General features: G+C 42.0%; 1 protein-coding gene across 2 annotated transcripts in view; it reads left to right on the top strand.

Moving 5' to 3' along the window:
• Positions 1-26,995, top strand: part of FAT3 (FAT atypical cadherin 3) — a 399,047-nt gene that overhangs the window by 12,292 nt on the left and 359,760 nt on the right. Inside the window, exon 2 of one of the 2 annotated variants that reach the window (XM_031066001.1) lies at positions 2,432-2,496. The exons of the other annotated variant lie outside the window; for it this stretch is intronic. The gene's annotated coding sequence lies outside the window, so the exon portion shown is untranslated. The remainder of the gene's footprint in view (positions 1-2,431; positions 2,497-26,995) is intronic. 2 annotated transcript variants of the gene reach the window in all.

Raw genomic sequence — 26,995 nt, 5'->3', positions numbered from 1 at the left:
CCAGGAACTCGGGGTGGGTGATTCATGCTGCTTACATTGATTACCGTGGCAGTGGAGTTGACTCATTTAGATTAGATTCATAAATTTTAGCTGGCTGAATTGGATGAGAAAAATTCCCCACTTATCATCTTGGGTGAGTTTAGTGACCTCCAGTAGTGCTACCACACTAGTATCTGTTAGAGAACTGTATTGGTGAGAGAAAAGAATAAAGAAAGATATATAGGAAAACAGATGAGAGAGACTGTGTTACTACTAGGCTTCTCTTGATTTGAAGATCCAGGATGCTTAGAAATTGCTAACATACTTCCTGTAGGTATCTGCTGTTGAGAACATGAGGGCATTTGGGCATTGTATTTTGTGGAAGTTCTGGATGAAAGTTTTTGATAGAGGTAAGCATGCTTAACTTACAGGAACTCTATTTGGGAAACAGCAATTAGGAAGAAGGCAATAGCAGAAATTAAAAGAGAGAGGAAATCCTATTAATGCCCGTCTTTTTGGTAACAAGTAGGTCAGTGAGCTGAAAAGGGTCCTAAACAGACTTGCAGTCCCCACACAGTAAAGAAGATGAGATGGCAATTTAATCAGGGGTTGGTTGCATAAAGCAAAGAACAGTCAGAATTGCAGAAAACATGTTTTCTTTTGGTTGTTGAAAATAAAGATAAAACGTGTGTCAGCCCTGCATTCCCATGCAGAGATAGCCAAACCCATTGTCTTTGGGTTTTATGGATGGAGGGACAAAAGCAGATTAATTGAGGCCATGCAAGATTATTGTGTTGCACATGTGATTGCTGACCTTGGTGCGAGGCGCTGTCTCTTTTTGTGTCCCATGCCACGGCGTGGGTGGCAGAGGGACTGTGGGACCCCCCTGCTCAGGGCTGCTGTCACAGGGGGTGTGCAGGAGCTGAGGTGCCCTGATTCAGAAAGCCGTTTGTGTGATGAGCAAGTGATGACACAATTCCTGCTCCCCAATGAGCGTGAGGGTAAGAGTCCAATTATTTTGCGCATAATGAGGAGGTCGCTGAAAGAAGGACTGGAGTTTGGCAGGGCAAAATGGGAATGCTCTCTTGCTTCCATTTTGCACTGGGAAGCCTCATTATTTAGTTATGTGATTATGGTTGTAGTTCTGGCTCTTGAAGTTTGAAGTTATTGAAAGGATGATGGGATTGTCGTGGTATATCTTGGGATCACATAAGGTAGAGTAGGAAAGAGGCTGTGACCATGTAACTTAGCATTTTTTGGAAACATCCTGGGGATGATGGAGGATTAATTCATGGGTCAGAATGTAGACATGTCACTACAAAACAGGACCAAGTCTATTAGTATTAACCATTACTTATTTTAATTTCTTTAAGGAAGTGAGTGGCATTAAGAAATGCCATTATTCGAACCTCTCATTCAATAAACATCTGTCTTTATGCAGACTGATGTTTATTGAATGAGGGGTTTGAATAATGGCATTTCCATCTAAGAAACTTGAAGCAACTGGAAGAGCTGAACTAGGGATGGGATGCTGGTGCAATGACAGCAACGGGTGGGGTATGCACTAGTACTGGTGAGCCAGGAAAGCTCTGGGGCTGGCTGGTGGGTACAAAGCTGCAGCCGTAGACCTGTCAGCACCCTGGGAAGCCAAATCTGCTGCTTCGGTGGAAAATATGGTGAGAAATCATGAATGAGCCATTGTTCTGGAAATGCTTTGGAACCTCTAAAGCTTTACTTATGTTCGTTTGGTTGCTTTGGCTTTGACAGGAAAGGATTTTCACCCAGACAGAGTTGTTTAGGAACTGTTTTAAAATCAAAAGTGTAGTTCTCCCATTTTCCATCTCTTCCAAAATTTTTTTCCATTGTTTAGGCAACAAGGTGGAAAAGAACAAGAGATGGTTGTTGCACCTTGAAACCTGCTAGGTATTCTCCAAACAGTTTAAAAAACTTTCAGAAACTTTAATGAGATGCTTTAATAAAAAATAAGTATGTGCATGCACAGAAGTAAAAAGCTTCCTCATCTAATTTTTCTCTTTTTATTTTTGTATAAATTTACTTAACACGTAGAGAGGCAGCGAGCTGTGTACCTGTTCAGTTATCACATTAATGAAGCTCTAGGTTGAAAGAAGATGAAGTTATAAAAATGAAGTGCTTCATGGCATTGATTTCTCTAGACGCTAACAAGGCAGAATTTTAGTGAAGATGACAACAAAGTAATGTCTCTGAGGGCTAACATGCCAAATTAAAGAAAATGTAAATAAATTAACTGAGTCATCTTGTTACTTTGCAGGCTAAGGAAGTTATACAGACAGTTTCTGGAGTCTTCTAGATGTTTGTAAAACTAGTGATGCAGTACTACAGGCATATGAGATATTAAAATAATTTCTTGGTGTATAACAGGTTTATATTTTTGGAGTTTCTGAGAAGAAATTATTCTTTATTTAATGCACAGCTGTGTGGTGGAATCAGTTGCAGGAGTAATGAAAGTCAAACCTGCCAAATGACTGGGACAAAAAGGTAAGTCCAGTCTTCTTCAAAGTATCAAATGAATCCATAGAAGGGTTAGAATGCATTAATGAAATATATAAATTAAAGAAATTATTAGAGACATGGATGTGGCTCTCTTGTCTCCAGAGGGAGGTGGGAAGTCTATCTCTGCCATGGGGTCTTGTCTCTGCAGCCCATCCTACAAGGGATTTTAGGACAGCCTCATTGCACAGCTGTCTCTCAAATAAACCTGTATTTTGGAGTGTCATATTTTTGTGTCTCAGTGACTTTGGAAGTATCACAATGAATTTACAATAAAAGGGAAGTGCCTTTTCCTTCTCTGCCCTGTATTCCTCTTCGCTGGTGCTTTGTCTTCAGGCTTCCAGTACCAGCCAACTGGAAACATCTCTCATCTGACATGGCATGAGCTTCTCTAGGTGTGGCACTCCTGCATCAGGTCGTTGGGTATTCCCTGTTGTAAGCATGGAATTATGTTTTTGCAGAACTATGGATTTCACATGGTAGGGTGCAAATACAAGTGAAAAACTGGCCTAATAAAATCTCTCTATGAGATGTAGCTGTCTGAGAGAACTTTTAGCTTTGTTATAAAATCTAAGCCTAACGTTGAAAGGAAGAAACCCTTGGCATGTTCATGAAAACAAAGCATGTGAAACAGAAGTCTGTGATATTGCTGGTTTTATAGCACAGCTCCAGAGAGCTGTGTTTCACTTCAGGAGGCGTCAACCCAATAGATAAAAGTGGTAATATTATATGGTTTGGTATGGATTTAATTTTGATGAAGTATGGATATTTCTAATGCAATCTGCAAGTACAGATTGCAGTTAGGCTGGAGTATTCCTTCCTGTGATGGTTGCATGATATTGCCTCTTCTAGCTTTAGCAAGTCAGTGGTTGAAAATAATTCTGGAATATATTTTGGTTGTTTTTTCTGTCTTGTATTTTGTACAGTAAAGGTATAACTCATAATTTGTGATCTTATTCAGTCATCTCTGAAATTAATTTTTCAAGATTTTTTTAAGAGAGTGAAGGTTTTTCTCCTCCCCTATTTTATAAAAGATATGAGAAAACAGGTCGCATCCACCTTTCAAAATTTTCTGTTGGATTTTCTTTATTTGGATTTTCTGATTGATTTATTTAATTATTTCTTGTTTATTTAGTTATTTAGATTTTTTTTGTTTATTTAGTTATTTAGATTTAGATTTTTAGATTCAGATGTTTTTTAGTTTGGCTTTTCTGTTGTAGCATCTTCAATTTGATATATCTGGTCTAAGTTTTTGAGGGGGCAGAGAGGTGACTTCTGGGACTTTTTTCCTGTTTCTATGGTGGCCTCAGATAAATAAATTTTTATTTTATTACTTTCTGGAAAGAGAAATACAGAGAGATAATACACCTGTGGAGAAGTAATATCCGCCTGTACGGAGGTGAGTAGGGAAAAATACGTATCCTGCAGAAATATAATATGTATTAGTTTACATTTCCTTCTGTACTTTCAGCTTTAAGAAGTGATAGGGTGAGCTGTTGTTGCAAGCTTCTGGTTAATCTGATGTTTTTAAGGTCTGTTTTCCACTGCAGTCAGGGAGTCTTGCTCCACATTCAAGTTGCTAATTCTTGACACACAGGATATTTTCCGTCTCATTAAAATGTATTTATTTATTTTGCAGTGAAAATATCTTGCTTAAGATGATTCTTTTGATCTTGGGTAATGTCACAGACTCAGTAAGACTGCTAGGATAAAGTAGTGTTTATCTCATTTCACTTCTGCATCCACTGTTAATTGGACCTGAGTAATATAACCCCATTGCAATAACTGTTTTGGTTTGCCAAGTCTCAATATGATGTCCAAAAAGATGCAGGTAATGTTAGTGCTTGGAAATTGCTCCCTGTCTGTAATTGGAAGGCTTCTTCATGTGTTTCTGTGATTTTATTTGCATTTATTGGGTTTTAGGCCTTTTCAGAAAATATGGGGAGGGGAAAAGGTATAGCGAGAAGTACAAAGTTTTTGCAAAAACAATTTTATTTTTTTTTTAGCTTGAATTTGCAATTTCACTTAGGTTTCTAGGGCAACAACTTCGTGTAATGCAGATCGGCAGCTGAAATACTTCTCCTAGCAGCTGTGGAGTGGAGTTAGCAGGACCCACGGTCTGTTCTGCAGCTGATACTGGCAGCTTTGTGGGGATTGTCCCTGAGCTGCCCTTCATAGCTGGTGTCACTCTGGGGAGCAGCAAGCAGCACCGAGTGATACCAGAGCTATCCTCAAGAGAGGGGGTAATGTAGGATGCTGCAAGTTCAGGGGAATGAATAAAATCAGATTTCTTATACCTCTGGCTCAGGAGGAGGTTTCAGAGTAGGGAGGAGGTGATGAAGGGAGCTTTCTCCAGAAACTTGGATTGCGGAGGAATGTGAAACTTCACAGTTTTCTCCCATCTTGCTCTTGAAAGTTAACACAAGGGATAGGAGTGGGAGACAGTTTTCTGACAGGAATCCCAGATTCTTCATCCCCAGAAATTGAGATGGTGACAAGAAGCTGGATACTCGGCAGAGAGTTGCCCGAAAATTTTGTTGACTGAGTTAAATCCTCCAGCAAGCAGGTGTCGGGTAAATGTTTTGATTCCTTGCAGCATATATTTGCATATTTGAAGATTTCTGGTACTTATGACTCATTTTAGTTTGCCGAAATTTTAAAAAGAGCAAACTGGCAAGGCCCTTAATTTTTATGGGATCACTGTGTAAGGGCTTTGTGAGGCATTCCCTGAGCTGGGCATGCTTGGGAGGGTGATGTACGCGCAGGTCCTAACCACTGGCATCTTATGGATAGCTGTAGTCACAGCTCAGACTGTGTGAAGTGTCTTTAACCATCACTGTCTCATCATCTCCAACCCTGAACCTGTTTTCTACCAACACCTCTGCCGAGTCCCTCTTGCCCTCCCCAGCATGGCTGTGCTATTGTGTCCTGCTTCTTGCCAGGGTGGGTGGATGTTGGTGTCTCAGGTCAGGCTGCAGCAGCAAGCAGCTCTGGCCCTTACAGAAGGTCCTATGAAGTGTTGTAGAGCTCTAATAGAAAGTGAGGCTTCATCTGTAGTGACATTTTGTTTATACAGGTTTATTTTCTTCATGCAGATATGCTGGGGGGTTGGAGGAAGAGAAGCTCGCTGGGAGAGTAATGCTGGATGCCTTGAAGAATTTTTTTCTTGATGATAAAAAAGCTTTTTCTGTAAATTTTTTGATTTTATCATTTGTCATTTGCTGGGATGACGAAGGGTGGTAATATGCTCTGTGTAACCTTCTTACATGTATTTTTGTCTGGTACATGAATAGCTTCATTAATACGTGAGGAAAAGCAAGTTTCAGCTTCCTAGTTGCTAATCAGAACATGAAAGTGGTACTTTTTTTCTAAAAGTGGTAATTCAAGGTTATGTGTGTGCAAAAATAGCTACAACAAATACTTTTTTCAGCAGGTCTAGCTCATTTTATTGACATATTGTTTTGTAAACTGTGGGTGACTTGCATTGTTCTCAACCAAAATAACTTGCATCAATCTACATAAGAGGGTAATTAATTTGCATATTTTCATTGTGGAAATGATCCAGACATTTTTACTCTACAGTGCTAGACTTGAGAGAGGAGAACTGAAATAACATTTGGGTTTGTAGTTTGTTTTTAAGTTATTCTTCGTTTCTGATTGTGCTGGAGAAACCATTGTGACCATCTGAAATTTGAATTTGGCATAGCATTGAATGAAAATAAAGCAAGACCTATTTCATCACTGTGTGGTACATCAGTACAGCCTTAATGAGATGAGGGGAGGACAGCTATTGCATGCCATAGCAAAGTGTAGTCCAAAACACTTGCTAAGAACAAATGTAAGAGTTAACTATTGCCTTTCTCTATGAGAAGCTGAAGCCAGCAGGGGAGACTGTGAGAGATAGGGAGTCTGATGAATTTTTTCAGGGTGTGCCTGGCAAGTCTCCACATGCCACAGGTGAATGAAAATGAAAATATTGTCTTTGAATAGGCAAGGGCTGGTTCCTGTTTATATGAGGTAGCAAAAGATTTCAGAACTGTCTGAACTTCTCTAGTTCATTGATAAAGTGTGGTTAAAAACACTGGTTTCTGAATCTGATGAAATGCAGAAAACAGAGTGGTTATCGCTTTGCGTGGATTGACAGCAAGTGGCTTTTGGAAGAGTGTGAACCTGTGTCTCCAAAGGTTTACCTCTCCTCCTCTGCACCCTGACTATTCTGTCTGCAATAACTTCTTTTCTTTTTTTTTGTTCTTTTTACCACCATAGGGTGATAGAGCAATGAGCCAGGAAGCTCAAAGCCTCCACATAAATAGACACCACACACAGGCTATTCAGGCAAATCCAGTTTACCTGTAGTGTCCTTAAGAATAAATTCTTACAGTTTTAAACCTGAGATGAGGTAATGCAAGAGAGTCTTCATTTTACATTACACTCTGTTACAGTGCCTGATCTCTTACCAACATTGTCACTGTGACCTTAATTCTTCATTTTTAAGCACCACCTGAGGGGATAAATAGCACTGGAGGTGAGAAAGTGTCTCCTTAAGGCAGGGAAACAGTAAGATTTGCCTGACATCAACTAAGGATATCTGGGGAAAAAACAGCTAAACAAACCAGTTCTGTTTCTTGCTGTTTTTATTCTTTAAACCTTATTCCTGAGAGTTGTTTTTTTTAGAAATTGCCCAAGAACAGAAACCATTTAAACTGATGATGTTGGCATTTCTAGTGGCTTTCTTGTGGTCAGTGTTGCATCACTGATGCCAATTATTTATCCTTCTGTGAGAGAAATGGCTGCTGTGATTAAACTATTGCTGCTGCAGAGATGAGGACTAGGATCAGATTTTCTGGGTTCGAGTTCTAATACAGAGATGAGGCACTCAGCAGTACTGCTTGTGCTGACCAGGCATAAGCAGCTTCTCCGTGACCACTTCTGAGAAGCAGCAGGTTGGCCCAGCTCACTGGTAACATCCCTAACTTCAGAATATGTTCTGCCTCCTGCTTGCTTGTCTCACTCCTCCTGTGCCCACACAGAAAACCCCTCCTTGCATGCAGTGGTGTTTTCAAGCTGGCTGTGCTGGTGATGGCTCAGTGCCCATGTTCTGCTTTCACTCAAGCTGGTAACCCTCCCACTTTTCATGGAGAACCACTAAGCTCTCCAGAGCTTTCCTGCATTTTTCCCTGGATACGTGAAAGAGCGAATGAATTTCCTGGTTTGCTGGCAAAGAATTGGAGAAGTGTTTGACCCAGCAGTGAAAAACTCCTCGTGGCTATTCACTCAGGGACATGAAAGGCAAAGGAAACTACAAAAGATTATATAGACATATGGTCATTGTGAATGTTGGCAACTTGGTAGGACCGGGTTAGTCCCAGGTGCTCTTACCTGTGCGATCTCTGCTGGGGAGTGTCAGGCTGATGGGAGAAATGCAGTTGGGTTTTCAGTAACTTGCAAAGATTGAAATCAGACTTTACTCTGTAACAGTACAGATGTATTGTGCTCTCCTTCCTTTCCGTAAAACCAGAAGTGTCAGGGTATTGCAATTCAGATGGGATTTTTGACTCAAGCTCATTTTCTCAGCTGGTTTACTTTGAATCAGATTGTGCAGGGGCTTGAACTTGGGCTGTCCTCATACCAGGTCAGTACATTTGTCTTTGCTCTGTGCTTAATTGATGTGATCTGGAAGCAAAAGAGAATTGGTGAGCTAATCTAGTGAAAGCCTGTTCTCAGAGCTTCAGTTTTTAATCTCTTCCTGGAAGACAAGTGATGGGTGCAGTAGATGGTGCCAAATACAGGGACCCAAACAGTACTCCCACACTGGCAGAGAGCACGTTATCCCATCCTTGCTCTTTGTAATGACTTTATGCATTATGAAAATTCATGAGGATTTTATTTTGCTTTGGGTTAAGGAATTATCTGATCAGCTGTCTGTCATTCTGAGAGTGTCTGGATGCTGACAGTGTCTGGATGCAGTCTGTATTCCTCTTCCATCTCAACTCCTTTTAAAAGCTTCTGACTGGTATCCATTGTACTGGCAGCGTTTGTGGGCTCTTTTTGGAGGGCACGCAAATGACTGAGGCCCAAAGCCAGCTGGTGCAATGCTCAATGAGCACTGCAATGCTTTAATAGGCATGAAGGCTGGAGTTGTGTTGCCTAAACAGAGATATCTGCTGCCATGTTAGGAGCTTCAGGGTAGTACATCGTTGTTGGTTCAAAAGGCCATGGATCTCAGCTTCCAAGATGCCTCTTGGGTGCCACCGTGCCCCAGTGACTGGGCAGATAAACTCTTGTAGGCTTCTGTTAATTAAATGATAACTTGCTGTGTGAGGGGGATAAGCAGTGTGATGCTTCACAAATTTTTTATACTTTCCTGATAAAACAGTAATTTATTTGATTGATTTTGCTAGTTGAATATATGATAGAATCATAGAATGGCTTGGGTTGGGAGGGACATTGAAAGACCATCTAGTTCCAGCTTCCCCCTGCCGTGGGCAAGGACGCCTTCCACTGGACTAGGGTGCTCAGAGCCCCATCCAGCCTGGCCTTGAACACTTCCAGGAATGGGAAATCCAGAACTTGTCTGAGCAACCTATCCAACATTAGCAATATCCATTTTTAAGGAAGTTGGACTATTGTTGTTTTATTTTTTTTTAGGCAAAAGTGCAGTAAAGACAAGTTAAATGTTGCAATGTATTAAAACAAATTAATTGTGATAAATTTCATTGGCATGTGCTTGTATCTAGCTTTTCAGTAGTGTACCATCACAGCAGGACTGGAGGTTGGCATTACACTGGCATTAGGCATGCTTTGACAGATTCCACTATTTTAATTTGCTTCACTGTCATGTCTTGCAAACTTATCTCTCCTCTCACGCTCTCTGGTGCATTTAATAACTCTGTATTGTAAAAGTAAATCTCAGGAAAGGGAAGGTGAAAAAAATAAATGAAAGGAGCTCAAAAACAAAATGAAAACAGAATCCAAATTTCCATAGGGTTGGGGGTTTTTTAATTTGTTTTTTCTTTCCCTCTTTTGAAAAATGTTAAGAAACCTGTCTACCTAAATCTGGCACTGTAGTCGGCATTTTGCGTCTGGCCCCGTAAGAACCCATTTCTAAACAGGTAGAATTTGCAAATAAATACAAATACTGACTTAGATTCTCTAACTGTCCAAGATTCCTAGAGTGAGTGGAGCTAAGCCTAATTTTATTTTTTTCTGTTTTCCTCAACTTCACGAAACTCCTTCAGCTCACAGGATATACCTGTTTTCATCCTTCCTGATTGGGAATGTGTGTTCTTCCAAATGCCATTTCAAAAACATTTCCAAGCAAGACTATGGATCTTACCTGAAATCTGTACTTCCCCCCACCCCCCACATTTATAAGTATCTTTACAGACAAAAAGTACTGTAGCATTTAAAACCCGTTTCAAAGTAAATGGCTGAGCATGATGATCTTGAAACCTAAATGATTTTCTGCCTTTATTCTTTTGGGGGGATTCAGTTATTGATGGAATTCTGTGTGGTGTGTCGGGTTTTTGAGAAGGAAAGCAGTAGCTGTCAGTGCCATGGAAAAGGAGGAGAAGCAGGAGAAGCTCATAGGGTGGCTCCTGGTTGCAACATGGAGCAAATTCCTGACCAGTTCGGTTACTACAACAGTATGCCTGGGATGCCTTGTGCAGAAGGGGGGTGTTATTGCCATTCCCAGCCCTCAGAGAAGAATTGTGCTTCCCTTGAATCCCCCTTTGCTTCAGTCCTTCATCTGACCCTGAAGGACTGTTGTGACAAGTTTCTTCATGTGCAAGGGCAACATGAAGCTGGCTGAGTTTCAGCAAACGCTGGTGCTGAGTGCTGCTTGTGTTGTGTATATAAAGTTGCAGAACGCTTTCAGAACCAATAGTCCACAGCAAAGCTGTTTTAATGAGCTGGAATGCCAATTGTAGCATATCCTACCCAATCTGGCAGTGTTCTACTGAGCTGAAATACCTTCTTTGTTCTTAAAATAGCCCCCACTGATTCAGATTTTAATTGCAGATATTACAGCTGTCAAAAGAAGGGAAAGGTGACCAGATGATTTTGTTGATAGTATAAATGGAAGCTGGGGATATGAGTTCCAGCCTTTAGATCTTCCTTCATTGAAGATATGCCAGTGTGCTGCTGTGATTACATGGGACAGAGGCTCTCTCTAATGTTAAGATGAACCTGGAGCGCACTGTGCCTCATTATATCCACCATGCTGACTAAACTAGTCTGACAAATAAGCATGTAGGGCTACAAGGATTTCAGCACAAGTAATGGTAACAAATAGGCATAGGTATTAAATATCTTGGTTAAAGCCTGAATCTTGATAAATGCAGATGGAATTTACAAGTATGGTGAGAGATTGTGATTAAGGAATTCATTTAAAACAAAACAGTAACTAAGGAGGTGAATAAAATAAAAGGATTTTAAATTTTGGGCACCAGACTGCATGTTTGCATTGCCTATCAGTCAGCACTGGTCAGGGGATAAGAACTCTTCTCAGTAAGTGAACTGAATCTTTTCAGCACAGCTGTATCTGGAGTGATTTTCAGCTGAGCAGGCTGCCATCTTGCTGTTTTACTTCATTACAAATCGAGTTCTCTTTAGTTCTGCAAGTTAATGGATTGCCGTATGGAAAGATGCATGATAGGTTGTCTTTGGTTTGTGTTTCTCCATTTCTGGTGCTGAGGATGGATATTTAGCTGGATGGAAAGGTGCCTGGCAGGTTCCTGAGATTGCAGGAAAACCTCATGAGTGTAGGATGAGACTATTCACCTTAGGTGATAATGGACGTGGGAAGGAGGGAAGAAAATAGCAAAAGTGTCCAGGCTGAGTCTGCAGCTCAGTGCAATGCTGACTAGAAAGCTGACACTGTGATTCTTTGAGCCTTTCAGTGTTCTGGGTAGGAAGTAATCTCTCAGAGGGCAGAGGGACTTCTGCTGACCTTGTGAGATTTCTGCAAGGAGTCTGAGAGAATTATGGATAGATGGTAGCACACCTTGGCAGTCTTTTGGGTTTCACCATTGTCCCAGTGTTGCTGTTACATGAGAGTTTCCATTGCATCTCTTATGCTTAGTATTAATTATGTTCACCAATGAAAGATCAAGTGAGGGGCTGATACTTGCTGCACCTAGCAGATCTGGTCCTTGCAGATGTATAGAACTTTCTTACCTATTCGTTTTGTGAAAGGTAATATCATTCATGGCTGTTGAAGGTTTAATTATGCCTTTGCAGCATTCTGATGTGCCTGAAGTGATTTTGCTGAAACTTATCAACAACAGCAACAACAAAAGCAAGGTACAAGATGGAGAATGTGATTTTGTTTGTGTGTTTTGGTTGAAGTACTGAAGATGGAGGGGCAGATTGTTGCTTCAGGAGAACTAAAGCCTTTTTCTTTCACTCTGGTGCATATTACTTTGTAAACACAGTAATAAAATCAATTTGAATTTTTTTTCTTCCCATGTATGTGTGACAGGGACATTCTGCTCCAAAGATACTGGCCTATTGTGCGTTGCTGCATTAATTATATAACTAAAGAAAATGTTGATAATGGACACTGCATTGAGTTAGGAGAGAGGCGTGTGAGTCCTCTGGGTGCTCTGTGGTGCCTGCCCTGGTGGCAGGATACTTAACTCCTGCTTCATTTTATTCCTTTGCACTTGGTTGATGTGAAAGGAGAAACAAGATGAGCTTTCTTCTCTAAAATATTGACTGTCTTATTAAAAGGCTTTCAAAAGTGGAAAGCAGAATTGTTTTAAGGTTACAAGAGCCATTTGAGCTGCCTTGCAGCCTCATCCAGGAGTAGAGAAAAGCAAAAGGTGCTGGTAGCATATTACTGGCAATAATTATCTTGAACTACCCTGTCTTAGTGAAGTCTGAAGAATGAATGTGTATGCTTTCTAGCTGTCTTGTGTTTTGATTTTTTGGCTTTTATTTTTTTTAAATAGCTTCACAGTAAGTTTTAAAACATTGCAGCAGGGCCTTATCCTGACCTTGGATTCAGGGAAATCTTTCAGTTGAGGAATCAGAGGTTTCACTTCTCTGAAGACCTTTACAAACCCAGCATTTTATTAACAGTGGGTAGCAGACATTGCTCCATATCCTTCTGATTTCTGTGTGTGTTCTGCTCATCTTTGCTGGATAGGAAGTGGGAAGAACATCTCAGCATCTCATATTGTTTACACCATTTGTGAGCAAATGATTTAAAAGCCAAAGCTTTGGAGGAGGTAATGTGAATGAAAATTGGGAGCTTAAGGAAATTGCACCTGCTGACCAAACCCTGTAATTTTGCTAGCCAGAAAGTAGGCGTTGTTTTTCAGACAACCCAAGAAACCCCACAACCCTACATCCCACTCTCAGATGGAATTGAAAGTAGTAATGAAAAAGGTATTTGTTCATGGTCTGTTTGTATCATCATAGGGAGAATATTACTCAGACTAGGTGGTACTAGCAGCACTGAAGAAAATAAGGCACACTCAAATTTTTCTTTTCACAATTAATGATTAGGAAGAACTCATCCAAAAATGCAATTCATGGCTGTCAGCTGCTTTCACAACTGGGTGCCTCTCTGAGAGGTGGTGTGGCTCAGTTCAAAATGGTGCATTAGATCCAGGAACCATTTGGCCTGAACTGAGCAGTCAAGCAGTGTGCTGTTGACCTTAAATTCTGTAAGGCACTCAAATAACTTGTGTGTATGTGTATTTTCAACATATTCATTTAAAGGTTTTTTAATAGTTCTAAAATGGGAATTGTCTTATCCTGAGGAGGTGGTAAGACCTTAAATTCTGTAAGGCACTCAAATAGCTTGTGTGTATGTGTATTTTCAATATACTCATTTAAAGGTTTTTAATAGTTCTAAAATGGGAATTTTCTCATCCTGAGGAGGTGGTAAATATAAAGTGATGAATATTGTGGTTTTACTTTGAAGTATTTTTTAATACCTGCTTGTCCCCAGTGTGCTCAGGAGTACTTGCTTTCCTCCTTGACCACCAGTTGGACTGCTGGTGGTATCCCTTGCATTAGTGTGCTGGATAAACACTTGAGGTGCACTCTCTGAGGAAAAAGCATTTTGCATCCAGGTGTTTATTTAATGCAAAATGAGGCTGAAAGATTAATCAGATAATTATGTTAATAGCATAGTGTTCTTTTTAAGAAAAGGATTGTGGAATACCAAGTTAGTATTGCACAGCACGTTCCTATGCGGGAGAGGGAGGAGGAGTTCTTCAGGGCCTCTGCTACCCTCAGTAGGTATCAAACTGTCAAAATATTAAAATAGCTTTCAGTGCATGTGGACCAGGATAGTTAGGCGCAATGTTTAGTGGGAGTTAATGACTGTTTCTTATTCTGCAGTCATGGGAGGTAAAAGAAAACATCTAAAGATCAATCTATTCTTGTAAAACTGGGAGGAGACTTCCTTTCTTATTCCCCTTTCATTTAATTTATTATTACATGGAGGTGCTGGATGAGGGTTGCCTTGGAGTTAACATAATAGACCCCCATTTGTACTGGGTTTAAGTTTGTGTAGACTTGAAATTTCCCCGTGGGCTGCAAGGCTAAGTGGTAAATGGTAAGGCAGGGAAGTACTGTCATCAGCCCTCAGGAAAGGCTTCCTGATGAGCTCATCCTTCCCAAAGATGGACAAGATTTGGGAACTGAAAATGGCCAGGTCTCCGTGAACCTGAGTTCAGACCTGCCCGGACAACGGGGAGGCATTTTTGCTATGCAGAAGGTGTTGTGGCAGGAGCGTGTCTGTGCAGATGGGCTGAGCTCACCCTCTTCAGCCAGTGGACTTGCTCTGGTCTACAGGATGTGTCAGTGGCATAGCAGTGACCTGTACATGCCCAAAAATGCCACACTCACAGATGATGTGGTCATAGTGGGCAAGGCAGCTCCTGTTGCAGGACCAGCTTCCTGATGCCTGGATGTGGCTCAGCTGTCTGGGGTAAGCTCTAAGGTGCAGATGCTGCACAGATGGGTTGGAGATCCTAATGTGAGCTCTCAGCCTGCTTAGTCAAATTTGTGTGCTTCAAGTTAGGCTCAAATCCATACTTGGGCACCCATTAGGTTGTTTCAAAACTCTGCTAAGCAGCAATGTTCACAGCTTCTCTGCAATGACAACATCTTCTAGTTCTTCACTGCTCTCAGGGTAAAGAATTTCTTCCTAACCCAACCTGACACAACCCAAATCTCTCCTTTTTTGTATAAAACAGTTCACCCTTGTCTGATCACTGTATATCCATGTAAAAAGTTATTCTCCCTCATTTTTATAAGCCCCCTTTAGGTACTGGAAGTCTGCAATGAGGTCTCACAGGAGGCTTCTCTTTTTGAAGCTGAACAATCCCAGCTCTCTAAGCCTCTCTTCATAGCAGACATGCTCCAGACCTCTGATCATTTGTGTGACCCTCCTGTGCACTTACTCCAACAGATCCACATCCTTCTTCTGGTCAAATCCCAGAGCTGGATGAGGTACTTCAGGTGGGGTCTCACGAGAGGAGAGTAGAAGGGGAGAATTGTCTTGTCAACCTGCTGATCATGCTTCTTTTGATGCAAGCCTGGATACAGTTGGCTCTCTGAGTTGGTTGTGGCACTAATATAGTGGCATGGTCATTTTCATGCCAGACAGCAGGCAGGCAGCAATGGTCTCAGCACTGTAAAGGTCTTCAAAGGCAGAGAGGGTGTGCAAGAAACTTCAGAGCAGTGACTTAGGGATAGTTTTCCAGGCAGTGCCTGAGAGGGAAGAGGGAGGAACAGAGCTTCTGGGCAGGTGTGTGGGTTGCTGCCATGCTGCCCTGGAGAGCTGTAGCTCAGCCCCTTGCAGCAGCTGGAGGCTGGCACGGCGGAGGCTCTCCGGTAGAAGACATGGATGCCAGGGCAGTAGCCGCTGTGTCAGTGTTAGTCACACAGCGTGGGGCCGCCTCAGCTCCCTCTTGTCATCGTTGTGCAGCTGAAATTCAGTGGCAGTTTCACAATGGCACAGCTCCCCGTGCAGGGAGGGAAAGTAGGTCACAGACTGCCCTGCTGGCATTTGTTTGTACGGCTGTAGGGCTGTGCTGAGAGTGGGAGGTGCTGAGGATCCAGCAGACAGAATGTGTTGTGTTTCTCACCCCTTTCCTTTGTCTCTGGCTCTGGCATGGGAGTTGACTGGGGAAGAGATGCTGGAAGGTTTGGTTGACTTGCCTGTTACTGTTAATACTGTTTCAGTAGGCACCAATGGTTTTTGGTGTGACTGGGCACCAAGCATTGTGCAGGCTGGTCAGACTGCCCGTGTGCCAGAGAGGAAATCCTTCAGGTGGATGAGGTACAGCACAGATAAAGCACAAGAGGCATTTAAAGTTTTGGTTGCTGAAGTGTGTGCTTAGTATCTATGTGCCTGAATTGCAGAAAGTGCTTCAGGATGCCAATATAAGGCCTTCCAGCCCAGAGGCAGTGACAGCAGAGCAGCACCTGCATTTCAGCAGTGATACTGCATGGTGTGTGGACATGCCCTGCACTTCCTTTAAATCTGTGGTAATCTGTGGACATGCTCTGCACTTCCTTTAAATCTGTGGTAATCTGTGGACATGCCCTGCACTTCCTTTAAATCTGTGGTAAGCCAGTGTTCTGAGGGTTGGGAGAGAAACAAACAAAGTGGGGACCCAGCCCTGTAACTCAAAGTTGTATAGCTTGAAGCTTTAACATGACCAGAGTGTTGCAAAGACTGGGTCAATGCATTTGGTGTACAGGTAACCAGAGAACTGTCTGGCAAACCCTTGGATGCACAGCTGGGGCTGAGATCTGCATTCATGCATCAGCAGCTGGAGTTCAGAAGAGTGGAGCATCTCCAGCCACACTGACCTGTGCTCCATGATGTGGAAGGGTTTGGGGCTGGTGCCCCTGGACACTCCTCCACCTGTGCAGAGTAGAAGTGGACAGACTGTTTTTCCTTGCCCTAGCTGGAGCATGTGGGGGCTCCAAAGTGGCACAAAAGGGAGCACAGATCAGGTTCTCCTCTGAGTGCTGGCCTCCCAGTATTTTCTCAGGGAAGTTGGAATTTTTGGTGTAATACAAAACAGAGCTAGGGAGCAATTGAAGTACCTCTACTATGTTTATTTAGTATTCTTCCATTTTTTTCTTTTGGCTCAAATATGGAAACTGCTTAAGAAATAAAAAGAAGTCCCCTTAACTGGCTTCTTGTGAGGGATGTCACTGAGTGTTCCGAGGACTGTCCATCACTTACTAAAAAGGTAACTTAAAACATTGTGGCTCTTTTTGACCACCACAACTCTTCAGCTGTTGCTTAGCTACCCCTTGGCAATGACCTTTTCCAACAGAAATGATGTTGTGAGCCTCCAGGCTGAAAAGGAAAGAGCACAGAGCACCCAAAGTCATTACCCTGAACTCAATGTTTTCTGTTCCTGCCAGGAGCTCCTGCATTTTATGCATGGTTTCATAGAATCACAAAATAATGGAATCATTAAGATTGGTAAAGACCTCTAAGATCATTGGCTCCAACCACTGACCCATGTCCACCACTAAACCATGTCCCTAAGCTCCGGTTACACAAATGTTAAATCCCTCCAGGGATGGTGACTCCACCACAGTTGCCCTAGACAGCCTGTTCCACCCATTCAGTGGAGAAATTTGTCCTATCTAATCTCCCTGGAACTTGAGGCCTTTTTCTCTTCTCCTGTCATTTGTTACATCGAAGAAAAGATTGACCCTCACCTTTCTAGAGTATCTGTTCAAGTGGTTGTAACAGAGCGTTTGACAAAACCATCAGAAATTTTGAGTGATAGTTAGTGGGATTCTATCTTAAATATAAGCTGTGAATTCTTTAGTTTCTGAGCTATCATTGCCTTCCAGTTGGTTCCTCTGTGGAATTTTGGTGCCGTCAAGGTAAAAGCATTGCCTTTCTGCAGGGATTCAAAGATGAGTATACCAACCTTCCCTGGCATTTGGGTCAGAGCAACAAACAAACTGCATGCGGCAAGCAGTATGGCACTCCTTCAGTCATGGCCCAGGCATTGCTTGATTTGGTGGTTCTTGTGTCCAGAAAGTCTCAGAGGTTCTTCCCTGTGAGCCATGGGCAAGTGCTTTTCAGTATTGGGGTCACTGGCTTCACAAACTGCTATCTCCGTGACCTGGAGGGAGCTCTGTGGGATTTTGCAGAGAGAAAGGTAGTCCGTGATGTGTTTTTAATTTTTTTTTTCTATTTTCAACATCTCATGTTCTGAAAGGTAGGCCTGAATTATAAGTACTGTTTTTATCAGACTGGCAGGTCATTTTTAGAGAGAAGGAGGAAGTTAGTCCATCCTGCATTGCATATTTAATTGAAATTATAAGTACTGATGCACTAAGAACTCAATGTCTGATTTGTTTTGGTTTGCTTAGCTTTCAGTAATGCTTCTGAGGTAGATTCAGCCCATAATCTGCACTTGTGTCTCTTGTTCTGTTAGGTCATGTTCTGAGCAGGTGTCTAGTTTAAAATAAAAAGAAATTTAGAAAAGTGATAAAAAGTTTTTTGTGTAACTGACAGTTGTTAAACTACTGAGCAACTAAACATGTCTCTGTGAAAGACACATGTTAAAGATTAAAAACCCCAAAAACTCTCTTGTTCTTTTCTAGTTAGTAAAAAAAGTAACAAGCTCTAACTTAATCTCTTATCTCAACTAGGCTGGGCCGGACAGCCTTACTACAAACTAAACCCCTTCCCCTTTCCCAGGCTGCTTGCCAGCCCCTCCTTCTCTTAGCCCTGTTCTAGCTGAACTAAACTTTAACATCTACTAAGCAAAAATCTGAACATAGGCTCCCATTATCTAAATACGGAACAGGACAGCATCATTTTGAAGCCCAATGTCAAAAATCTTCAGCTTGTGTCAAAACCAGTGAGGGGAAAAGACAGGGGTTTTATCCCAGCTTCCTGTAAGCTGTCAAAAGTAGAATTTCATAATATGGATGCCATAGCCTGCACTACAATTTTGGATAGGTTATGTAGAATCCTATGGCCTTCTATTCTGAGATTATAAAGAACAACAGATTGCAGTGAAGTTATGGAGGAATTGATTTTCCATACCTTTGAAAATAGAGTTATGAGTTAATAAACTATTTGTTGGTTAAACATCATCCCTGAGTAAACCCAAAGTAAAAATTGTCTTCCGCGCTGTTCATGATGGTCCTTGCTTCCCTTATTTGACAGATTTGCTGGGTCCAAGGAGTAGCAACCTTGCTGCTGTAGATTAACTGTAATGAGTGCCGTAACTGAACCTGATCTAGCAAAAATAAATAAACAGAAAATTTATGTGATCATCAAAATTATGCTAATGGCAGCTTGAGTGATGAAACTTAAGAAATGCATTGGAATTCATAAGTTTTGTGCCGCTGTGAAAGATGCCAAAAAACATCAGTAAAGAGTTACCTAGTTAATGTTTTGTGGGTGGGTACAAAGCAGTTAGGATAGTGAGAGGAACGCAGTCTTATTATCTTAGAGGAGTCCAGTAGTAGTTTATTACAGAAAAGGAAGAGTCAGGGGAAGAGAAGTTATATCACTTTTTACATCCTCAGACTTTGACCCTATGCTTTTTCACTACAGTATTATCCCAGAAAATCAAAAGGTGGGATCTCCAGAGTTTTTTTTTGACGGATCATATTTTTGAAGAAAGGTAGAATTGGGAAATATGCAGAAAATTAAATAGGTTTTAAAATTCTGACCTGTTAAGCTACTTTGCAAATAGCTTAAATTTGCAATTAATAGTTTAAACTTTGCAATAGCTTAAATTTGCACTGCACTCTTCCATAGAAGAGAGCAGTGTTGTTCAAGTTCAGACTCTAGCTTCAAGCTGCTTAGGTGCTGCAGTGTTTGATTTCTCATCTGCTGCAGGACAGATGCCCAGGACACAGAATGAGTCAGAACTTTAGCTGAAAAAGACTGTAAGGTCTTGGTCCTGTGAAATTAAGAAAAAAATTTAAAACTCTGTATGTTGAATGGTTGCCTGATAGCTTTCATTTATGAGTGAAAACTGTAACGCCATTGCATTAGAGAAGAATGGCATTTCAGACTGTTGGAGGCTCCTGATTGCTGGCAGGCTGCTGAAGGCTCCCTTCTAGCTGTATGCCAAACCAGAGGGAAGGACATGGATCAGAGGCATGGCTAATAGTCCTGGCCAGACTGCCCTGTCCCTCCCCAGGACCTGACAGCCCCATCTCTGCTTGGCACACGATGAAGAGCTTCCTCCTGACTGCCTGGGGGTGCAGTCTCATGTCTCCCTGCAGATCTGGTGTGGAGATGTCCTTTTGGGTTGCACTTAAGTGTGTGTCTTGGGCACTGTTACTGGGGGTGTGAGTCTCTCCATGCTCAGAGGAAGGGGATGTGCCCCCAGGCTGGAGGAGTTCCCAGTTAAAGGGATTACAAGTCTCTGCAGGTGAGCTCAGTGAACGGTGAAGGAGGATGCAGGAGAAGGGCGTGCAGGGTTGGCGAGTGTGTGTGTTGCAGTTTCTAAGTGTCAGGTAAACTCTCAGCCTTTCAGAGGGTAAATCAAGGTGGTGACTGGTAGTGCATTACTTTCCCAGCTGTAACTTGCGCTGTTTAGTAAATACATCTCTCTCTCTCTGAGAGCTGCCAGGGGAGTGACCTGCCCTTTAATCTCAATATAGCAAAATACACAAGAGCAGTTAGAAACACACTCTAATTTCCCACCTCACATTCTTGCACAGATATGCTTTTAATTATGTCTGGCTTCTTTTGAAAACATTTAGCTGCCCCTGAGTGACCCAGGGATTAATTTTTCTAACCTGAATCAATACTAACTATATGGAAAGTACTGCTGTCCTGCCGAACTGTGTGGGCTGTCCAGCAGGCTGGGCTTCATCTGACTGAGCATCAGTATTTGTGAGATGGCAGTGTGGCATGAGCCAGGCACACCAGCATCCCCTCTCTCCCTTGTGGAGAAAGAAAGTTGGTACCCAGCAGTGTTTTGTCCATTCTTTTGAGGCATCTTTTTTGACGTGGGATGCATGGCTTTGCTGAGGTGCTGGTTGCTTTTCCGTGATGAGAGTGGGAGCATTCCCCAGGAAAAACATTAACATGGGTTGGTTTTTAAGTGAGAGTAGTTAATCTCTGGTTAAAAACCTGTTCAGTTCGTTTGTGTTGGTTTGAACATACTTCATGGAATCACAGAATTGTAGAATTGTTTGGGTTTGAAGGGACCTGAAAGATCATCTAGTTCCAATCCCCCTCTGTGGGCAGAGACACATTCCACTAGACCAGGTTGTTCAGGGCCTCATCCAACCTGGTCTCAAATATTCCAAGGATGGGATGTCCACATCTTAGCTGGGGAACTTGTTCCAATGCCTCCCCTCCCACACAGTGAAGAATTTAATTGTAATGTCTAATCTAAATCTACTCTCTGTTTAGATGATTTTGAATGGAGAATAAATAAATAGGTGGTTAGTTTTTTATACAGTTCTGGGATGAGCACATGCCTGAAAGTTTTATTTCTTTACAGGGTGACCTCACTGGTATGAGAACAGCAGTCCCCAAAATGCACTGCAGTGTAGAAACATCTCAGCTTGCTTTAAATGATATGTTGAGAGCTGGCTGCAATTGAGCAAAGGCAGGACGGAGCTCGGCACAAGCTCATTTTCCCTGCTGCTTGTGTGCATCCAGCATCTTGGAAAATAGTATAGACATACTTGTAGCACTTATGGAAGAAGAGTGTTACACATAAAATTACTGTAATTAGCTGTCTTTGGGAGTGGTGGTGATTCTCCCCTTGAATGTTTACACCTGGTATGTGCTTGGGCATGGAAGAGTTCATTTCAGAAATTAGGATTAATGGGTTGAATGTCTTAAATTTATATAAACACTATAATCAGTGTATTCAACAATTTCGGTTGTTTTCTGTCCATTATTTCTTCTTTTTCAGTCCATTTATTTAGTTCCTTAAGGGTTTAGTCTCATACCCATTTCTAAAATATAAATATTTGTTTCCCTTTTTCCTTTTAGGCTGTCCTAAATAAGAGGCCTGATTTCATATGAAAGGTTTGTTGTAAAGATGGGTGGGATGGAAAACCATTCTCTTCATGGTGTACACGGCATTGCTTTAGGGTAACTTGAACTTCTGCAGTTCAAGAAACAAGATTTTATTTATATTGATTTAAGGAAAAGCTTAGGGGGTTACATTTGCATATTTAATGTAGTTAGAATTTAAGTTATTTGCATTAGCAATTGCTTCACCTCCAGTATTAATAAGGCAGGTGCTTTTGTATAAATAAAAAATGAAAAAAGAAAAGAAAAAAAGTAAAGAGATTAGTGCCACAGGTTAATTTTTGTATAAAGGTAATGGCTTCCAGCCGCCACAGTAACACTCAATATTCCCCTAGTGATACCTCGAGTCAGGAAAGAAATTAACTTCTGTATATTAGGTTAGCAGTGGCAAACAAAATTGAAGATGAGAAGAAAATGAAGGGGCAAGGAAAAAAGCTCAGTTCCTCAACACTGCCACAAGGAACACTCAACTCTAATTTCAAGATTTGGTTATTTCCTTTAATGCCCAACAGAAGTGAAAAATGCTATGGCAGCACTGGGCCATATGCAAATCCCTTTTAAACTTGTGTGACTTAGATTAGGCCTTTTATTAGTCTTGTTTGTTTGTTTGTCTTGTTTGTTTGCTTGTTTTTTGTTTGGTTGGGTTTTTGGTTTGTCCAGGTTTTTTTAGGTTTTTTTTTAGGATTCTTTGGCTTTTTTACTTTTTCCAGAAACAGAGTCAAGATAGGCCTGCTGAAAGGGTGTGTTACAAAACATCTGGATCTTCCCTGCTTATGAAGATCTGCCTTACTGAAAGCATCCTTTTGTTTTATTGGACTTTCACTGGGTTGTGTAGGTTAAAGCTACTCCTGTGTGGAACTACCTGAAGTCTTTTGCATTAATGCAGTGTCAAGTGCTCACTTAGGAGGAGAGCCTGCAGGTGTTTCATTTTGCACCTCTGTCCCTGTGGTGTGTTTGTGTAGCCAGAAGAATCCAAAAGAAGATGAGAACTGGATATGTTCTCCCAGCAATGCCTTGGAGCTTTCCTCCCATGGAGCTAGAGTGGACTTGAGGAAGTTGTCTGATCTCCAGTAATGCAATGACTGTTTTCCCTTCTTTGGAAACAGAGCAACTCTGTTAGGGCATAGGAAGGAAGCCAAAAAGTCAAATTGGCTGAGAACAAATAATGAAATTAGCTAGTGCTGCTTCCCTGACAGAGCTAATAAATAGGGCAGAAAATATAACAAAAACCACAAATGCAGATGGGGTTGTCTGTGCTTTTTTTTGAGACACTTTCTGTGTAATATATATATATATTCTATTTCTATTTCTCTATATATAAATGTATTTTATTTTTTTAATTCTTGACAGTGTCATTTAAAAACAATCATGTGCTTTTGGAGTTTCTGGTTCTTGCCACTGCAAATTCTTTTCCTAAATTGTTAAGAGACCCACAAAAATATAAGGAACTTGGCATTGCTCTTTAAGTGGGCAGGATCTTGGAAAGAATGAATTTCTCTTGAAATGCAGTTATTTCTATTTCTGTCATGTTCAAAACCCACTCTGACCAGGAATACTGAATTAGAGCTGGCTATGGGTGTTAAGTGTCTCCACAGATACCTTTGCTTTTGTTGAGGACAGGACAGAAGGCATAAGGGTGGAAGGACTCGTCTGTGTTTGTGTTTCCTGGAGAGGATCTGTCCTGCACCCAGCTGGCTGAAGAGGACCTGGCATGACAAGTTAAGCAAGGTGCCTGTCCTTGGCAGGAGCATCTTGCTAAACAAAAACCTGTTGCTGTTTGTGTACTGTGGCTTAGCAAAACAAAACAGAACGGCCCAGGGGAGTGGTCGCTTCTCAGACAGCTAACCAGCAAGCATGAAAGTCCTGCTGTACAATGTGAGGCAGCCAAAATCTGGTGGCTGCCATTGCCTATGCAGGGGCTGAGGGCAGAAGGTGCAAGAGAAAGCAGGTGTTGCCTGCACTTCGATTTCTTCAGGTCAAACCTTAAAAATCTGTTGCTGCTGAGCACGTGGTGTACTTCATGTGAGTTGTGCTATGATATGCTTGGCCCTCGGGACCGATTGCTATGCAAATGCAAATTATTTAATTAACATTATTGTTTCCGTTTGCCATAATATGATTTTTATGAGCATTTCTAGATTAAAGTTCACTTTGGAAACATAGCAATTGCTTCCAAATTGCTTGGCTGTGCACTGCATTTTAAACCTCCTTAATGCAGTAAGGAATCCTTATCATTCCTTAAGCATCAGATGAGCAGCCAAAAGAAAAAAATATAACCAAGATGGGTAAATATAACACTTCAGAAAGCATAACAAAAGCCATGTTTGTTTTGACATGGCAGAACCAGTAATTCGTGACTGGTAACAGAACAAAAAATATTCAGAGGAGAAACTTGTGTCTTCTGGGAGCTGCCTGTGTGAACATACAGCTTATTGCTTGGTGCTTTTCTGTTCATTTCCATAGCTTGGAGGATAGCTCACAGATCAATTGAAACGCTTTTGGAATAGGAATGTATTGTTCTGGACCATGGTTTGTCTTGTGAAGTTGTTCATGGTGAAAAATTTGAGAGCAATCCCCTTCATTATAAATGTGAAAAAGGAGAAGTGTTGGGCAATGTTACCTTGCTTTGCCCTGTGACAGAGTTTTCCCAACGTTTGCAGATTTTACAAAAGTTGTTGCTTAAGCTCCTGCAGTCTTAAGACTAAACCAGTTTTGTGTCAGTGCATGGAATTCCAGAGGAATGTTTCCATAGCCAAACTTTTCTATCCTTTTTCTTCTGTGGAATTTTAGTGTGCATTAATTTAGCAAGGGATTGGGAAAAGTCTTTAATGCTTACTGTCTTCTACTGTTTTGCGTTTGGGGCTTGTTTGTTTTAGGTTGTTTTTTTTTCAAATGCTAGCAGAGCACAAGCTTGTCGGGTGTCTCACATTGAAGGCACAAAGCTGGCAAAAGTACTCAGCACTTTCCAGTGAATTTAAAGAACCTCATGTACAGAAGAACATTCAGTAAGCCATGGATTTTTGCTTTGAAATGGGAAAAAAGTTTCCTGTTACTCCCAGGCTGGTTTTGTGTTGCTGGGTCTGAGCAGAGGGTGTGTAGCTGCTGACACTTCCCTGCCTATCTCCGATGGTCCTACAGCTGTTGGTATCTGGAGGAGCTGGGACTTCACTCCTTGGTTTGGGTCTCTCCCCATCTGCCTGTGGCACTCTGAACACTTGCATGGGGCTCCTGAGAGTCGCTGGCTATGCTGCTGTGCTCAGTGTAAACACATGGAGGAAAAAAGAAGTGTGTAATTTGTTCCTTCTGCATAATCTAAGGTTTCACTGGTCACAGCAGCAGATCTGAATTTGCCAATCATAAATGGTGCAGCATACCTTTAGTCTTTATTTGCATCTACAGATTTGGCATGTTTTTTACTCTTCCATCAGTTGAGATATGCAGTAGTTTATGTTCCTGATTAATGGTTTACCTCTGTGCCTCCAAGTGTCAACAAAAATCTACATTGCAGAAGTTTACCAAGCACTTTTGAGTGTTGGTGAGGAAATCTACATAAAATTCAGCCTCTTGTACAGGGTGTGCTGCTGACCTGTGACTTCTTTCTGGTTTTGAAGAGGGGGAGGGGGATGCTTTCAAGAGCCAGCCTCAGTACAGTAAACAGAATAGACAGGGTTTGAAATTATTATATTTTTTATTTTCAGTCTGTCTTCATCCTGCTTGGGGAAAGGGAGAGTGAATCATTTGATTAGGCATGGGTTAGAGAAGGGGCTGGAGTGCAGTGTGGTGTTGCAGTCCTTCCCTCGTCCCTGCAGCAGGGCTCACCGTACCTGCAGCAGCCCTAGGTCCCAGCCTATCAGCTGAATGTTTCACTTTTGAGCTGGGTGAATTAGAAGGTTCCTGTTAGGCTGGGGTGAGATCAGGGGTTGAGTTTTCTTGCAGCTGCTATACCCTTCAATGTGTTGAGACAGACAGAATAAGGAAGCAAGAGTGTGAGAGCGTGTATTTTGAAATGGACTGGAAATACAGAGGTGGGTCCTTGCTCCTCTGCCTGCACTGGGCACTGCCCTGAAGTCAAACCTCTGTGTAGAGGCATGTTTAATCTGTGCACACAGGCACAGGGGGGGAAAAAATTAGCACTCTGTTCCCTCCCTCCCCACCTCCTCAGAGAAATTTCATTCACAGCCAAGATGTCCAATTGGTTGATTTATGGTGCGAGGGGTGTATTTTTAATTTTTTTCCCTTCTCTCAGCTTTACTCTGAAAAAGCCAGCTGAGTTCAGTTCTCCCAAGGCAGGAGGAATATTTTTTGTCAGTTTGATTGATCTGTGAATAACTCTGATGTTCCAAGGCATAATGTTAATAGAGTTTGTGGCATAAAGTCATATGAAGAAAATCTAAAAATAAAGAGCAGCTTGATTAACGTCCACAGCCTAAAAAGAGCACTGTTTGTGGAGCGGCCAGAGACTGGCAGTATTTGGAGAGGAGTTTTCTAAAAGGGGGAGCTGGAAATCACTGTGTCTGGAAATGGGACTAAATTGTCTTCAGAATAGTTTCTTTAATTGAAACCAAACTGAACTTTTTCTTCCCGGGAAAGTGCCAGTCAGCTGTGGAGCCCATGCTGTGTTGCTGGCAGTGGCTGGGCTTGGCAAGGGACAGCTGGGAGGGGAGGGCAGGAGGCTCTGGACCTGCCCACTGCCCCTGTAGGGCCCCAGGGGCACTCCAAGACAAAGTAATCTGATCATTTACATGGTGTAAGACTCTTTATTGATACTGCTGCATTTTTTTCATGGTGTTTCTGGTCATGCTCCAATGCCTGACAGCCTTTTCTGTGATGAATTTTTTTCCTAATATCTGATCTAAACCCTCCCTGATGCAGCTTGAGACCAGTTTATCGAATCCTATCACTTGTTCCTTGGGAAAGAAAAAAAACAAACTGATCTCCACCTGCCTGTAACCTTCTTCCAGGTAGTTGTAGACACAATTGGAGTGGTGGATCTTTGTCAAAGAGAAATCCTATCATTTTGGTGAGCAGGATCAAGACCTGATTGCTGAAGTTGTGTGTCTCATTCACTCCCATCTCCAGAATCCGGAGGGAGCATGTGCAGAAACGCCAGGGCAGGTCTCAGCCATGGTTGGGGCAGGTCACAGCCATAGCCTCCCTCACAGCCTGAGGAGACCTGTCACCTGATGTGCTGTCCTGGGAGGCAGGGAATGCATACTACATTGAATCCATGCAGAACAGTGGTATTTTGCTGAGAGCAAGCGGAGGTTCTGCACTCTTGCCCAGAGCTGGGAAGCTGGCAGGAGCTCACTTGTGTCTGGGAAACTCTGTGCCTGTGAGGAGGTACAGGCATGGCATGAGGTCTCCTCTAGGTGACTGACACCCACCCACCAGAGACCACAGACCTCCTCTTCTTCTTTCCTCTTCCCTCTGTGCCTACTGCTATTGGTAGCAGGATCC

This window comes from Geospiza fortis, unplaced genomic scaffold (genome assembly GCF_000277835.1).
Source record: "Geospiza fortis unplaced genomic scaffold, GeoFor_1.0 scaffold16, whole genome shotgun sequence".
NCBI classification, from domain to species: Eukaryota; Metazoa; Chordata; class Aves; order Passeriformes; family Thraupidae; genus Geospiza; species Geospiza fortis.
The sequence above is the reverse complement of the archived record's forward strand: the minus strand, read 5'-3'. Positions and strand labels throughout refer to the sequence as shown.